Source organism: Phasianus colchicus, chromosome 7 (genome assembly GCF_987193195.1).
Source record: "Phasianus colchicus chromosome 7, bPhaCol1.hap1.1, whole genome shotgun sequence".
NCBI classification, from domain to species: domain Eukaryota; kingdom Metazoa; phylum Chordata; class Aves; order Galliformes; family Phasianidae; genus Phasianus; species Phasianus colchicus.
The window spans coordinates 25,700,745-25,714,721 of NC_143442.1; the positions used below are offsets into that span (position 1 = coordinate 25,700,745).

The 13,977-nt window shown below is 44.2% G+C and overlaps 1 protein-coding gene across 2 annotated transcripts in view; it reads left to right on the forward strand.

The window, feature by feature from the left end:
- ALS2 (alsin Rho guanine nucleotide exchange factor ALS2) overlaps positions 1-13,977 on the forward strand; it is a 212,037-nt gene that overhangs the window by 84,684 nt on the left and 113,376 nt on the right. For both annotated transcript variants that reach the window (XM_090144202.1, XM_090144203.1), the window contains exon 3: positions 13,418-13,548. The gene's annotated coding sequence lies outside the window, so the exon portion shown is untranslated. The remainder of the gene's footprint in view (positions 1-13,417; positions 13,549-13,977) is intronic.

Here is a 13,977-nt window from a genome sequence, read left to right on the forward strand (position 1 = left end):
TGTCACAGAACTGTAAAATATCTGCAGTGTGCACCGCTGTGCTTCAGGAGCTCACTGCAAACAGATGAATGAATCCTTCCCAGCTGGCCAAGGAAGTGGGCTCGTTTTCACCATTCACAATCCCAAACAAGAAGTGCCATGGCTCTGTTTCCAGACCCATCAAGAAGGCAAAGGAATTTGTTAATTGATTTTTCTCTCTCCCATATCATTTAATGAAGCTCATTGAGAGAGATGCTGTGCTCTCCACATAGTTAATTAATCCTTTTCCTTTATCTTCACAAATAACAGCAATAAAGCAATTAGCAAAGGATTTACAGGGTGTGGAGCAGTGAGAGATTCCTCTGGCCCTTCTTCAGCTCAAGCTGTTTGTTCAGGCTCTCACTGAGGGGATTTGTGTCTCCCACCTTGTGTGGTGTGGCTGCTGAAAGCCCTGCCTCTTCAGGATGTGAAATCCGGGTTTCTCTCCCCGAGGAGAGAGTTAACAACTTTGGTGCCAGCCCTTGGCAAAGGGACAACAGTGCCCAGTGCTCCACTGCTGCTATCTCTGCTCCTAGCCCTCTCTTTCCAGCCAGCCTACCCAGGGGCCCTCAGAAAACTGATCTGCCTTGCTGTAACCGTGCGGGATAGAGCTGCTGGAGGATGGAGTTCTTCCCTTTGCTCTGTGGCTTTGAGTGGATTTTGCCATCTTGCCCAGATGTTAGGGCTCACTCAGACAGCTTTCTCCAAACTGCCCAATATGAACGCCTGGTTATTGACACTTTCTGCAGAGATGACTACAGCTGCACAATGGGGGAAGTGCTGGCAGGGAGTAGCTTCACTGTACAGAACATGTGTGCCCTTGAAGGGGCATCTGACCCTGGGCTGGGCTGCTCAGGTTACTTTCTGCCAGCACCTCTCCTGGGTGGGTCCCTTCAGCACCCCACGCCTGCCCAGGCTTTCCCTCTCTCTGAATGTGCACGTGGGACCTGTCACTTGCCCCATGGCAGGGCTGCTGGTTGGGAACAGCAAAAAGCTGCCAACCCCATCCTCCAGCAAGGAACAGGGCATTACTGGGGATTGCTGTTCTGCAGTGTTCATATGACAGGTGATTAAGCTCAGTCAAAGCTCAAGCATTCCAAGCATTATTTACATGGGCTTGGGAACTGATGTTTTTTCCACGTGCCAGTTTCTATGATGTGATTGGGTTCTGCCCACTCACCCTCACTTCTCCACCAGGACTTTGTTGAGTAGGGTGTGAACGCTCACCCTGCAGCTCCCTGCACTGGTTTTGGCCACTTCATGGTTCCAAATCACCATGTCTTGTCATCTGCCCTTAGATGTTATTGCTGGAGAGCAAGTTTGTTGATAATGTCTCGTTTAAGGGCAGCCTTGCAGAGTGTTTCTCTTTTCCTGCTGTTTAAGGAATTTGCCAGCACATGAGAGCAAGCAGCAGGTCCTGAAGCGCTGCAGCAAGAACCGTCTGCATTCAGCTCCTCCTTCTTGCCCACAGCTCCACTTCTCATCAGCTGAAGTGGTGTGTTGCTGGAAGGCCCATCTTCACCCTTTTTCTGGATGCTCAAAGAGCTGCAAATGAGTGTCTCTCTTTCTGTGCTCTGAGCTATGAAAAGTGAGAATTCTTCTGGTCCCCAGCAGCCATGGTGGCCTGAGAAGGGAAGCAGGTCCCAGTAGCCTGGAGTAGAGCTGGTTCAGTGACGGGATTTCTTCTGAGCCAGAGCCTGAGGAGGGAACAAACCCTGCATACCCCCAGCCCTTGTTGTCCTCAAGCTTTGATGGTAAAAAAAAGGTGTTATCTGTATGCAGATGGATGCAGGCAGTAAGGTGTACGGTGCTCCTTCAGCCAAGGTGTTTTGCCCAAGGGAAGAGTTGTGATGGGGTGGCACATGTTTGGCTCCCACCCTGGTTGGCTCTGCGCTGGTTTTGTCTCCTCTGCAGACTTGCCCACTAGCAGTGAAAGAAGAGCTGGAGAGCTCTAGGAAGCATGCAGCTCTTCCAGCACAGGGCTTTTTGAGACAGTGTACATTATCTTAACTACACAGCCCCTGAATATGTTTGGCTTGGGCTGATCCTTCTTTTACTGTAGGGAAGTAGGGAAGTGTCTTGTTTTTTTTTCTTTGTCTATCCTTTTGCTTGCTTCCTCACCTCTGCCATGCCTATTTCCATTTTTAAATGTAAACTTGGTGTACTGCTATCAAGTGACAGTGAAGAGATGTGGATGTTCTGTGTGACAGAGTGTGTATAGTAGATGCATATTTGTCCTGAAGGTGAAATGCAATGTTTCATCCCAAGGGAAAGAAGAATGACCTTTGGTCTGTCTGGATATTTTACAATATGTCCTTCCTTTTCTGTTTCCTGTGAGGTTAAAGACCTGCTGGTGATGATTAAAAGCACTGCAGTTTCTTCTCTCTCTAAATAGGTTTTTGAGTTATTTCAGAAGCAAGAAAAAGGCTAGAAAGGCTTAGCTGCATCTTCCTTTTCACCCTGATGTCCACCGAAAATCAAATTCTGCTGCATTTTACTTTCCAGTGAAAGGAAAATTTAATAACATTTTATTTCTGGTCCTGTCCAACAGCAGAACACCCCACACTCTCTCCTTGACAGATTCACAGAAGGATATTTCTTTCTGTCTTCATACCAGCAGCTCATTTGCACAATGCCAGTGTGGGATCTATAGACTTCTAACCCTTTTGGGTCCACATTCGATAGCAACATTGCTGCTAGGTGCCAAGTTCAGAAATCTCTTCCTCATTACTGCAGAAATGGTGATGAAGGTTCATATCAGATCCTTTTCCTTGGGATCTTTTTGTTAGTCCAGAGCTTCTTTCGGGCAGAAATGTGTGCAAAAGTTTTGTGGTGAAAAAAAATAGTGAGGTGGTGCTGGTGGTGCATTGCACGGTTGATCTGTGTGCCCCACAAATCTAGTGCTTTGGGAAATGTTGCATTTATTCTGTTCCAGCCTCACGGCTGATACCAACATGCACTCCGACATCTCTTGGAAGTGCTGGACTCTATTGCAAGCTCTGCAGCTGATCTGTACAGATGCCATGGAAATGTCTGTGGTTTCTGGACATTGGGTAACCTGGGGATCATTGCCATACAGTACTTCCAGCTGGGCCATTGGACTCCCAGAACTCCCACATTAAGGTAAAGAAAGTCCTCAGATTCTCCTTCCCTTCCAGACAGAATCTGTGGGCAGAAGTGGGCATGTCCGATTAAACCCAGACGTGTTATCCTTGCTCTTATCTGTCTGCTGGATGTTTGCAAGATGTGGAGAAATCATGCAGCAGATGGATGGTATGGCAGTATAAACCACACTGTGCTGTGAGTAATGTTAGCATCTTGAGGCAGCCTTTCATTCCCCAGTGTTTTTCAAAAGTAATTAGTGTGAAGTTCTCCACAGGATCAAGATTGGAAGTACTTTTCCCACTCCACATTGTCTTCTTTCCCAGTTTATAATCTCCTCTTAATTTACTATTTGCTTAATGGTAAATCTGTGTGTAGCAGTTTCACGTATTTGCATTCAATTCTACCATTCTTTCTGGGACTGTATGAATGTGGCCCATCCCATTCAGCCAGGACACTGGATGAGGCCAACCATCCTGCTCTCAAACTTCCCCAAACAAGACAGATGTAAACAAAACTGTTGTCTATCCAGGGCTGTAGGGTGGGGTTTGCAGCCGCTTGGTCAGACAGCTCAGAAGGAGATCTGATTGAGCAATGGAGCAGCTGCTGAAATGGCGAATAGAACAAACAAAAAAAAAAATGAATGTTTCCTGCTCTTCATATATACAGTCTACAGGCCCTGCACTGAAGTTGGACTGCCTAGAGGTGGGTGTCTAACTACAGCCTCCCCATGCTCCCTCATGCTGTCTCAGAGGGGTAAACCCTGTGTTAGGAGCTGGGATGCATTGACTCCCACACTGCCAAAGGTCTGCAAGTGAAGCCTCTAATGCTGAAGCCGCAGATGGCAACATGCCATGCAGGTATGTGGTACCTCTGACTCTCAAAGACAGACAAAAAGTATATATCAAAACTTAGATTAGTCATCAGCCAAGCTGGAAAAAGCAGTCTGCCTTCCCTGCCTCACTTACTTTCACTGCACAGCTCTGTTTAGATTTAAATATTGAATTTTGGGGAACTTTTGGCTGACCTTGTTCAGTACCTGCCTTGCTCACCCACTCTCTGTTTTCCATCCCTGACAGATGACTCCTCTCAGAACATAAACCTGCTGCTTAGCAATTGCATTAAGGCAATGGAAGTAGGGCATTTTGTTTCTCAGTTTTTCCTCTCTGTAAATAGAGTGGAAGTAACTGTGAGCTGGAAGAGTTGGAGCAGCAGGTTGCTGCCATTCTTTATGGAGGTGTATGGAAGTGGATCAAGGCAAGGCATGCTTCTTGCATCGTTGTTTACACAGCTTAACTACACTGTGTGGCAAGGGCAGTCTCTGGTGTAGAAGTCTTGTCACCAGAAGTCCATTTTCACATGGCATTGCTGCACAGTGAGTGAGCCCACTGCATGCAAAGCCCCTACTGCCTTCAGTGAAATCAACTGTATTGAGCAGGGTGAAGCTCTTTAGAATCAAGACATTAAATGTGTGAGTTTCCTTTAATCTAGGTGATTGCATGCAGCTCAATAGGATAATATCCTGAAACTGGAAGGAAAAGGAGGATTGCCTTTTGTCCTTTGGGTAACTCGCTTTTAACATAATTCCCACCTGGTTACCATTCTGTAGGTTCTGTCACTGAAATGAAGCTGCTGAAATCTGTAATACAAACCTGTAGAGTATGCAAAGAATATGCAGCATCCCAGGCTCCTGAGAACAACCTGCTAGGGAAAATGCTGTATAATGGTGCAATAAATATAGGTCATCTTCAGTAGCATTTAGCTTTTAGCAAGTGGAAAAATCTTATGCACAAAAGAGGAAAGAAAATTCTGAATGTGAATGTCAGCTCTTTGGTCAGATAAACATACATGCTTGAGCGGAATAAATGTACAACATACTGAGTGTATGTTGAAAAGTTACATATTAGCTGAAGAAATATTTGCAGTATTTTGTATTTAAGCTATAGATATCTGAAGCTGTCTGAATCTTTCAGGATGTCTTTCTTATCCCACATATGTAATAGTAGTTGAAAAAAATTCACCGCCTTCTAGAAGAATAGTCTGTTTCTGATGCAGAGGCTTTTACTTTTTATCTGTAAAGTCTGATACTGACAAGTGACTTTCTTAAGTCTAGGAGGTGAGAGGGAGAAAAAACAGCCTCTTCATCTGAGTGTGGACCCGAATGAACTGTTTTGGGTATCTAAACCCCAACATCAGCACCCATCAAAGAGCTCTCCACAGATGATTTTGAAATGAACTTTTGAAAACATTCTGAATTTTACCTTTTCCTTCTTATTCTATGGCAAGATGATGACGTAAACTATCAAACAAATAGAAAATACACAAACAAACAGAAAATACAACATTATTCAGGATTATCTAGACATAAAAAGCCACAAAGAATGCATTAGCTGTTGTCATAATATGACCAGAACCTTGTGGGTTGTTTAAGTGAAAACTTTTGTATCACATCTGTTCTTTGTTTGGTCCGTAGATCGGAAATTAATCTCTAATGAGTGCCTCATCTGCTGCACTGTTCCCTGGGACTTGGCATAAACACTGATTTATTTACTACAGTTTGACTGTAATCATTTGCTTGGAGCTGGAATCACAGCTCTGCAGCTCTTCATTAGGGAACAGTAAGCACTCACCATATTTTGAGTCTGTTAGACACTGTCTAAAATAATTTACTATAATGTGAGTGGATTAGTAGTTTGAAGTTATGTGGTGCTGAGACCTGTACACACACCATGTTGAAGGTTTGGGCATTTACTTTGGGCTAGGTGGTCCGGTTGCTTGAACCAAATGTTCCCACAAAGACATGTTTTGTAATGCCCAAAGGACTGGGCATTGACTCAGACCTGTTACTGGAGCTCATTAAGTTGCATCCAGAGCAGTTCTGGCTTAGCATGCAGAAGTCAAACTGGCCCACACCAAAACCAATCTGGAAAGCAAACTAGTTCCTACAAAGTGAGGATGCTCACTAGATTTATATTTGCTTCACGAGTTTACTACTACTCTGGACTGCAATACTAATGTAGACATCACCCACTGGAACAAAAATAAAATAAAGAAATCGTTTTTTCCCCATATTTGTTATTGAAAAATTGTTTTTGTTTGGGTTATTATGTTTGTTTTGGTGGGGCTTTTGTGAATTTTGTTTTGTTTTATTCTGTTTTGTGACATAGCACTGCAGGTTTTTATTTCTTTAAATGATTCCTTAGTGACAGGATTTTCCAGTCGGTGATGAAAAATTCATACATTCCCATGGTCAGATTCACAGTGAAGCTTGAGGCCTAATTTTTAAGAATTCAGCATTCCTTGCTGGACCCAAATAGCCACAATTCAGTTTTCACCCAGAGCCATACACCCAAGACAGCCCAGCATTCACTGTGCTGAGCTCTTTCATCTCACTGCAGCTCATATTCTGCACTTGTGCGCAGCCGCACAGGACCTTTGGCCATGAATGCCATATAAGTACATATAATATGTGTGTGTGTATGTGTATGAATTTATATTGTTGGTAAGAGTTCAGTCTGCTTTGATGGTGTTCTGTGAGAGATTTTTCCACTGCAGTTGACTTTGAATCAGATTTTCCTGCCTCAGTTTCTGTGACTGCTGGATTTAGCAGCTGGCTTAGGTCAGCCTTGGCTGAGTTACCTCATCTGTCTTTCTGGACCATCATGTGTTAGGATGGGTTTGGTGTCCCATCTCAAGCCGCGTTGCCTATGATGACAAAGAGAGTTCTGAACAACTTTGTTATCTTTTTGTCCTGACTTTTGAGTTGCTTCAGTTCTTTATCAGTGAAAATTCTTGCAGAACACTGCAGCATTGTTGGACCTGGAAGGAAACTTCCCTGGCAGCATCCAGTTTCCCAAGAAGAATCATGGAAGTGGGGGCAGATGACAGCACTCCAGGATATTTCTTTCAGGTTTCTAAGGCTGCGGTTCTGAGCGAGCACAAGGACTGAACCTTTCTCCTGAGACCTCTTTTGTGTGTGGACACCAAAATCAGGTCCTTTCTATTTGTATCTTTTCCCATCTGATGGAGTTTTTTTTTGCACCTGAGAAACTTGCTAGGAAATAAAATCTGCAGCTTTTGTTCTTGCACCTCTAGCAGAAGTCAGTCTCCCCAGTCTGTGCTCAGGGCTCTCTTCCGTCTGTCTCATTTTTAGTAATGCATGCTTTCTGTTTCTTCAAGCTCAGCTCACACATCTGATTTTATCTGCTGTTCTCCTAATTGTGTTGCTTTCAGAAACACCAGCATAAGGTGAGATTTCTTCCCTGGACTTTTTGTAACAGGCCAAAATTGTCAGAGCAAGATCTTTACTTCCCCAAGAAAAGGAGGAAAATCCTGTTACTGTGTTTGTTTAATAACGAACCCAATACTTCATAAGCCTAAAAATACTTGTGGCAGATGCTGATGCACAGGCAATGCTGAGCGGTTCCTTTTGTTCCCACAAGCAGCTGGCTCACTGTTACACCTGAAGAAGTAATTAGAAAGATAAGTTGGAACACTAATTTGCAACATTCAGGCCTTCCCTGGGAAGGTATTGCCATGACAAAGGGAAATAAAGGGACTTGCAGTCAAGAAGAGGGGCACTACCCACCATTTTTCACTCTTACTGGCAGCTCTAGGTAACCTTTAACCTCTTCCCACCAGCTCCTCAAAGAAGCTACAAGATGCAGGAGAGTGAAGGAAAAGGGCCCGGTCTCCTCATACAAAATACCCCTCACATTTAGACTTAGAACAAATGTCTTTTATTCCAGTTCCCTCGGGCTCAGTTTCTCTCAGGTACTCAAGAAGGATAACAATAAAAGAAAAAACCTAAAAATACCACACATGCAAAGAGTGAGTTGCTTTATAATAACATGATTAGACATCTGAAATCAGTTTTCTAGTAGTTGGGATGATTTTGCTTGTTTATCTAACCACCTTGGATAGAACAGTGATTGAATCTGAACCCACTTTGTGCAGACAAATTAATGAACTTTGCAGCACTGGCTGTGGATGCAGCATGGCTTGCAGGGAGAGCTGCAGCTCCGTGACGCCCGCACAGAGCCGTGACGAGTTCCACGCTCAGCTTTAGAGCTGAAATCTCATCCTGTTAGGGAGCGGGGCTCCTCTGCTACTCATTTAATTCTGGGATCAAAGAAAGCTCGCCTTGTGCGCTCTGTGAGACCCCGTAGCGCTTTCACTGAAGCCGATTATTTCAGTGAGCAGAAGACGAGACCTTAGAAAAGGAAGCTCTATCAATAACCTGGAATCAACCAGTATAAAATTTCTCCTTATCTGGAACTCTACTAGGAGAAATGCTATCAGCAGCCAGGTGCTAGCTGGCAGGAAATTGCCTGCCCTGGGCCGCCTCTCTATTCCTTACCCTTCTGCCCCCCCCACCCCCCTCTACCCAGACTCCTCTCCGTGCAGTACTGCACTCCATCTGACAGCTCTGACAGCAGAGATGAATTCCACAAACAGCAAAAACACAACTTTCCGCTCCATCGCAAGGAGCCGGATGACGGATACTATTTTCAAAGACTTCTTTGTCCATAAGATGGCGTTTGAATTAGGAACTTGTTTAGCCAGATTCTCTTGTTACAATTTACTGATTCATTGGGTGGAGAATGGGAGGGAGAATGACAGAGCCAGACAGATTCAATTAATGATTTTTTTTTTAAAAGATCTTTTTCAAGTACAAATGCATCTTAAAATACATGCAGAATTAGACAGCAGGAAGAATTATGAATTTTAATCTGCTTGTGCCTTTAAATGGCCTTCTGAGAGGAAATAAGCTACTTTATCAATACTTTTCAGAGAAAAATTGCTAAGCTGTAGCAGATTGAAATCTGCAGCATTTTTCTGAGGAAGCAGAGATGGAGGAGAAAGGCCTGAGAAGAAAAATCATCAAATCTCTCCTGGTCTATCAGCACGACCATAATAAAAGTTAAGCGTCAGGATTAGTAACATGGAAACGAATTCATGTTTCAGCAATAGAAGAAGCAAAGAGAGGGATCAGATTCAGTTCTCACACCTGTTCTGTACAGATGCAGATCTTTTGACTTCTCTAAAGTTTTACCTCTGTATCATGTCAGCATGGATAAGTCTGGAACCAGATCCAAGGAGATACTTTCACATTACACTCCAGCCTGCTGCTTTCTGCAGTCTGACCCATGCCGCTTGGCAACACTTTTGCTGGGATACCCCAGGACCCACAATGCCAACACAGCCTCACTTCTTCCTCTGCCCTTCTTCAGCCAGACCTGAGTGGTTTGTACCTGCTTTCATGAACTCCCAGCTTCCTCTCTGAGATGCTGAACACTGGTGGTTTTCACAGCTTCTACTTTAATTTGTAAAGTTCCTTGGAAACATCCACAAGTGTCTAATCTTTCTCTGGGGGGAAGGGGAAAGGTCTGGGCTGGTCTTGTGTGACTTCAGCCGTTTAATTTGTCTATCATTACTTCATGGGTATAAGTTACCAGGAATGCAATTCTCAACTTTCTTGCTCAAAAAAAGGCAGAGGTCTAAGTTTTCATTCATTTCTTTGATTGACAAAAGAAAATTTAATGTCTTTGGGGGCTTATTTTCCTAGGTCTTTCTTCTTCAGCACACATACACATGCGGTCATTAGAAACGTCACACACACAAACACTGTTTTATGTAGAATTTAAGTGGGAAGAATTATAGAACACAGAATAGTGATATAAATAACATATACTTTTATTAAGTCCATTTTCACATTGAAGGTTTATTTAGAAAATTTTTCAACTTTCAAATTTCCTTTTTTTCCCCATTTGCCCCTCTCAAGACAGCATTTGGAATAGGTAGCTGAGTGCAGGGAAGGGAGACTACTTCTGAATGAACTTTAGTCAGTTTAATAAAACTAGAACAAATCAATGAGCCACCCAGGCTTCTAATGCTCTCAGTATTCCCACTGATGGTTCCACAACATCAAACAGTATGGAAAACATTTTCAAAGTAAGTCCTCCGTATTCTGAAACACGTCCCTACAGGCAGAGAGATGGAGGTTTTCTTGGCCTACCTGCTTAAAATAGGTCGTGCTCTGCATTCACAATCGACTTGAAGTCAGGCGTACTTCTTCAAAGCGAAGCCCCAGCGAAGGCTGCTCTGCAAGAGCTGGGATTGCACCACAGCCCAGCTCAGGGAGGTGGCCCGAGAGGCATGGAGCCCTCTTCTTGGACCTGTTCAGAAGGGCTCAGCTCTCCCTTAGCCTTGGCTGGCACAGTGAGACCACCCGTTCCTGACTCCATGCAGTGCTCACACCCCACGCCATCCTGAGCCTAAACTCACTTTTCAGGTTTCAGCAGCCACAGCTTTGCAATCAAGTTGTGATACACAGCTACACGCAGCTTATAGGAGACAGCCAAACTGAGCAGCATCTGCAGAGCTGCTGTATAAGCACCTGAACATGAAGCCATGCCTCCACCCCAACACGCTGTCAGTGCAGCAGGGAGTCATCTCTCCATCTGCTTTATCTGCACCACCAGAGCAGTTTTACTGCCCCAGCAGTGGAAATGTGTCTTCTTGTGATAGCGGATGTCCTGTGCCAAAGTAGCACATTTCTGTTCCCAGGGAACAAGAACTACACAAGTGAAACTACTTCCATCCGTACAGCCACCTCATGGTTTTGCCTCTGTAAAAGTGCAAACCCAGAATGTTTTTACTGGCAAAAGGTTCTGTCTGAGCCTTACATCAATAGAGGGATATTGCAATAGCACAGGGCCTTTGGGGCAAAGTCAGCTGCTGTGGGTGAAACAAATAATTTCTCTCTTTTGTCTCTCCTTCTGCCATCCCTTCCTCTCTCTCCTTCCTTTTCTCCCTCCCCCAGGTGAAGCTAGCTGTACGTATCCATTTAATGGCATTTAGGCATCTGTCGAACAGTGAGGCTGTTCCGGGATCACAGACAAGCGGGCCAGGTGTGCCCTGTGTTCTGCCAGCAGGGCAAAGCCAGTTCTCCAAGTGTAGCCCTTTTTGCCCTCTGTGGGTCCTCTATGGGACCACCTGCTCTTTCTTTTTTGGCCCACCAGAGCTCTTGTTCTATGGAGGTAAGAGGAAAAGCTGGAAGTCGAGGTGATGTGGTTAGCATCCAGCTGTGGTCACAACAATATGCAGCTGTAGGCTGTCTGTGGTTAGCTTGGATCAGTGTATTCAGCTGCATGAGCTTACCTGCTCATTTTGTCTGGGAAGTGCAGGATGTCTCTGTGCATACTGCTGTGGTGCCTGGATTCTGTGGCTCTGGTGGCTGAAGCCTGGTTGTGCCAGCATGCTTTGTTTCACTCAACACAGAAGATGTTAAGTGTAATTCTTGTGGATGCCCCCTCAGCTACTTTGCTTCTACCTTGCTATTAGAGGGCTATGAGCATAGAGATAAAGTTGCTGCTCCAGGTAATTTAGAGAGGTCTCTCAGTTTCTCCCTTCTGGCATCAGAGATGGAGGTGGGTGCTGCAGCTCTTAAGGCCACTTATCTCTAAGGAGTTAGCAAATAACAGCTGGCTTTGCCAAATGAGCTGCTGTGTTCTCCTAGTGACAGCACTGAAATTAAGGGGTCCTTTGCTCGTCCTCTCAAGAGAGGCTTAGGACAGTAACTGTAATTGGCAGAAATCGCTCATGGTTCTGGGATTCCCAGAAGCAGATGATAGTGTGGATGCCAGAAGGACTGAGAAAGTCAAAGGGGGGACCACGCTCTGTGCTTTTGAAAGCCAGAGGCACCCTGAATTAGCAGCTGCTTTCAAAAAAACTTCTCCTCATTCATGCTTTTTCGTTATGGCATCTTTAGGTCAGTATAAAATCACTGACTTCAGCTGGGTTATCCCTAAATTTTTTAGTTTGAGTGCGAAGGAAGCAGTATGCTTTTCATTGTGCCCCAGTGAATAGCAGCACGTTTCCCACTGGCAAAGGAGTGTTAGCAGTGACTCTGTGAACCAACCAAACAGGGAAATACATTCAATTGCGTTAGTGGTGGAGGGGATTTATAGCACATTGGGAGCTTTCCACTTAGGCCAGAATTTAATTGAGGAGGGGGGTGGGGGTAAAGAACTGAAGGAAACACAGTTCCCTTGTTAAAATGAAATAATGAGTTTAATATATACGGGCAGAAAGAGGAGGGAAGTCCTTTCCCTGTTAAATATTTACCATTTGAGCTCTGCTTAGGCTCCTCATTTTCTGTATATCTAAAGGTGGTGGCACTGGTGACAGTAGGATATGTTTCTTAATGTATTCCTCCCTCTCAACCCACCTTGCATGGGAAACAGTGGCGGTAACAAAAAGCAGACTGTTCTCTCCTCATGAATATTAATCAGTAAACTCCCCCTGCTATTTTAAATCGAAGGCTGGTGCTAAAGCCCTTTTTTCCCCAACTCAAGCATCCCCCGAGGAAAACCCTGAAAGTCCTGGGAACGCGGTGCACAGAGGCTGCCGTGACTGGAGGCCTTCTCAGCAGTGACATATAAAACTCTGAGGTCAGGGGGCACAGCGAGAGGAGGAATCAGCTTTGTTTCCACTATGTGTTGCTGAAAGCTAAACCTTTATGGAACTTTTCTAGCTGCATTTTTGGCTATTTAGCTTGGAAAACAAAAGATTTATTTATTTTTTCTTATTCATCACAGTTTTTGTCCTAAGCTGACAGCAGTGACATAAGAAGGACCCTCCCTGCTCTGAGCTGAAGCTGTGCATGCTCCATCAACCATCACAGCTTTGGAACAAATATTATACAATCTTTAAGGGGAAGGAGAGGAACAGAAAAATGATTGCCAAGAGCCAAAGTAAACAGTCATGACATAAATGCATTCTTCTAAATAAGAAAATTAAAAATCTCCCTGGCAAGTAAAATGCATTGATCAGAACATATATAGTACTAGATGATGTCCAGGAATCCAGCTGTGTGTCTTCACAATCCACTCAGCTTCACATCAAACCACAGCAATATTCCCAAGGACATGGGGTGATACAGCCGGAGGTTGGCTTGCCTCCTAGATAACCCTGAGCAGTGCTGAATAATTCTTTGAACTCAAAGCAATTTGCGACTGTGTTCAGAAATAACACACAAACTTGCCAAAATCCAGGAGTGTATCAGCAACCAAAGTGTATTTTTCTAGTGCCTATAATGATAAGGTGATGCAGAGCTCTGTTGTTTTCTCTTTGGAGCAGAACTAGCACTTGCGGTGTGCTAGAGGATTTCCCATGCCAAAGATGCAATTCATGTTCTGAAGAGTGTACAGTAAAGAATAATGTTTTAAAATCTTTGTCCTTTATCAAAGGATCTGGATAGACTTCAAAGAACATTTTAATCTATATCTTACAGCTGGAAAAGCTCAGGCAAGGAGAAATGACATGGCTTCCCCAACGTGATCTGCTGAGTTGGTGTCAAACCAGGAGGAAGATCCTGTGTTTCCTGCCTGCTGTGTGGATGCTGTGTCTCATCATGTTGGCAAGGTCAGTGCCACGTGTTGTGCAGACTGATATGCTGGTTGCAGACTTTCAAAGTGTGAGATGCTGAATACTGTAAGCAAATGTAGGACTTGTTGTGGGGCACGGGACATATTCAAGCTCAACAGCCCAAACAGTCTTGTGGTTGCTGTGAGCCTTTGCAATTCTTAAACATTTCAGTGTTTGAAGAGTACCACCGCGTAAGATCAGTATCTTAGGTTGGGTGGCTGCAGTGATTTTGGTCCAGAGCCCTAAACTAAATGTAGTTCCATATCCTGGAAGTAATTCTGAGATAAACAGCCAACTGTGCTCAAAGGAAAAGATCTTCAGATAGAACCTGTGCTTGTACTTGCAAGATCTAGTATGTGTATTTCTGCAGCAAGGTCTCAAATAAAAATCTTGGTAGATCACAGAAAGTTTAATAGTTTTCATCAA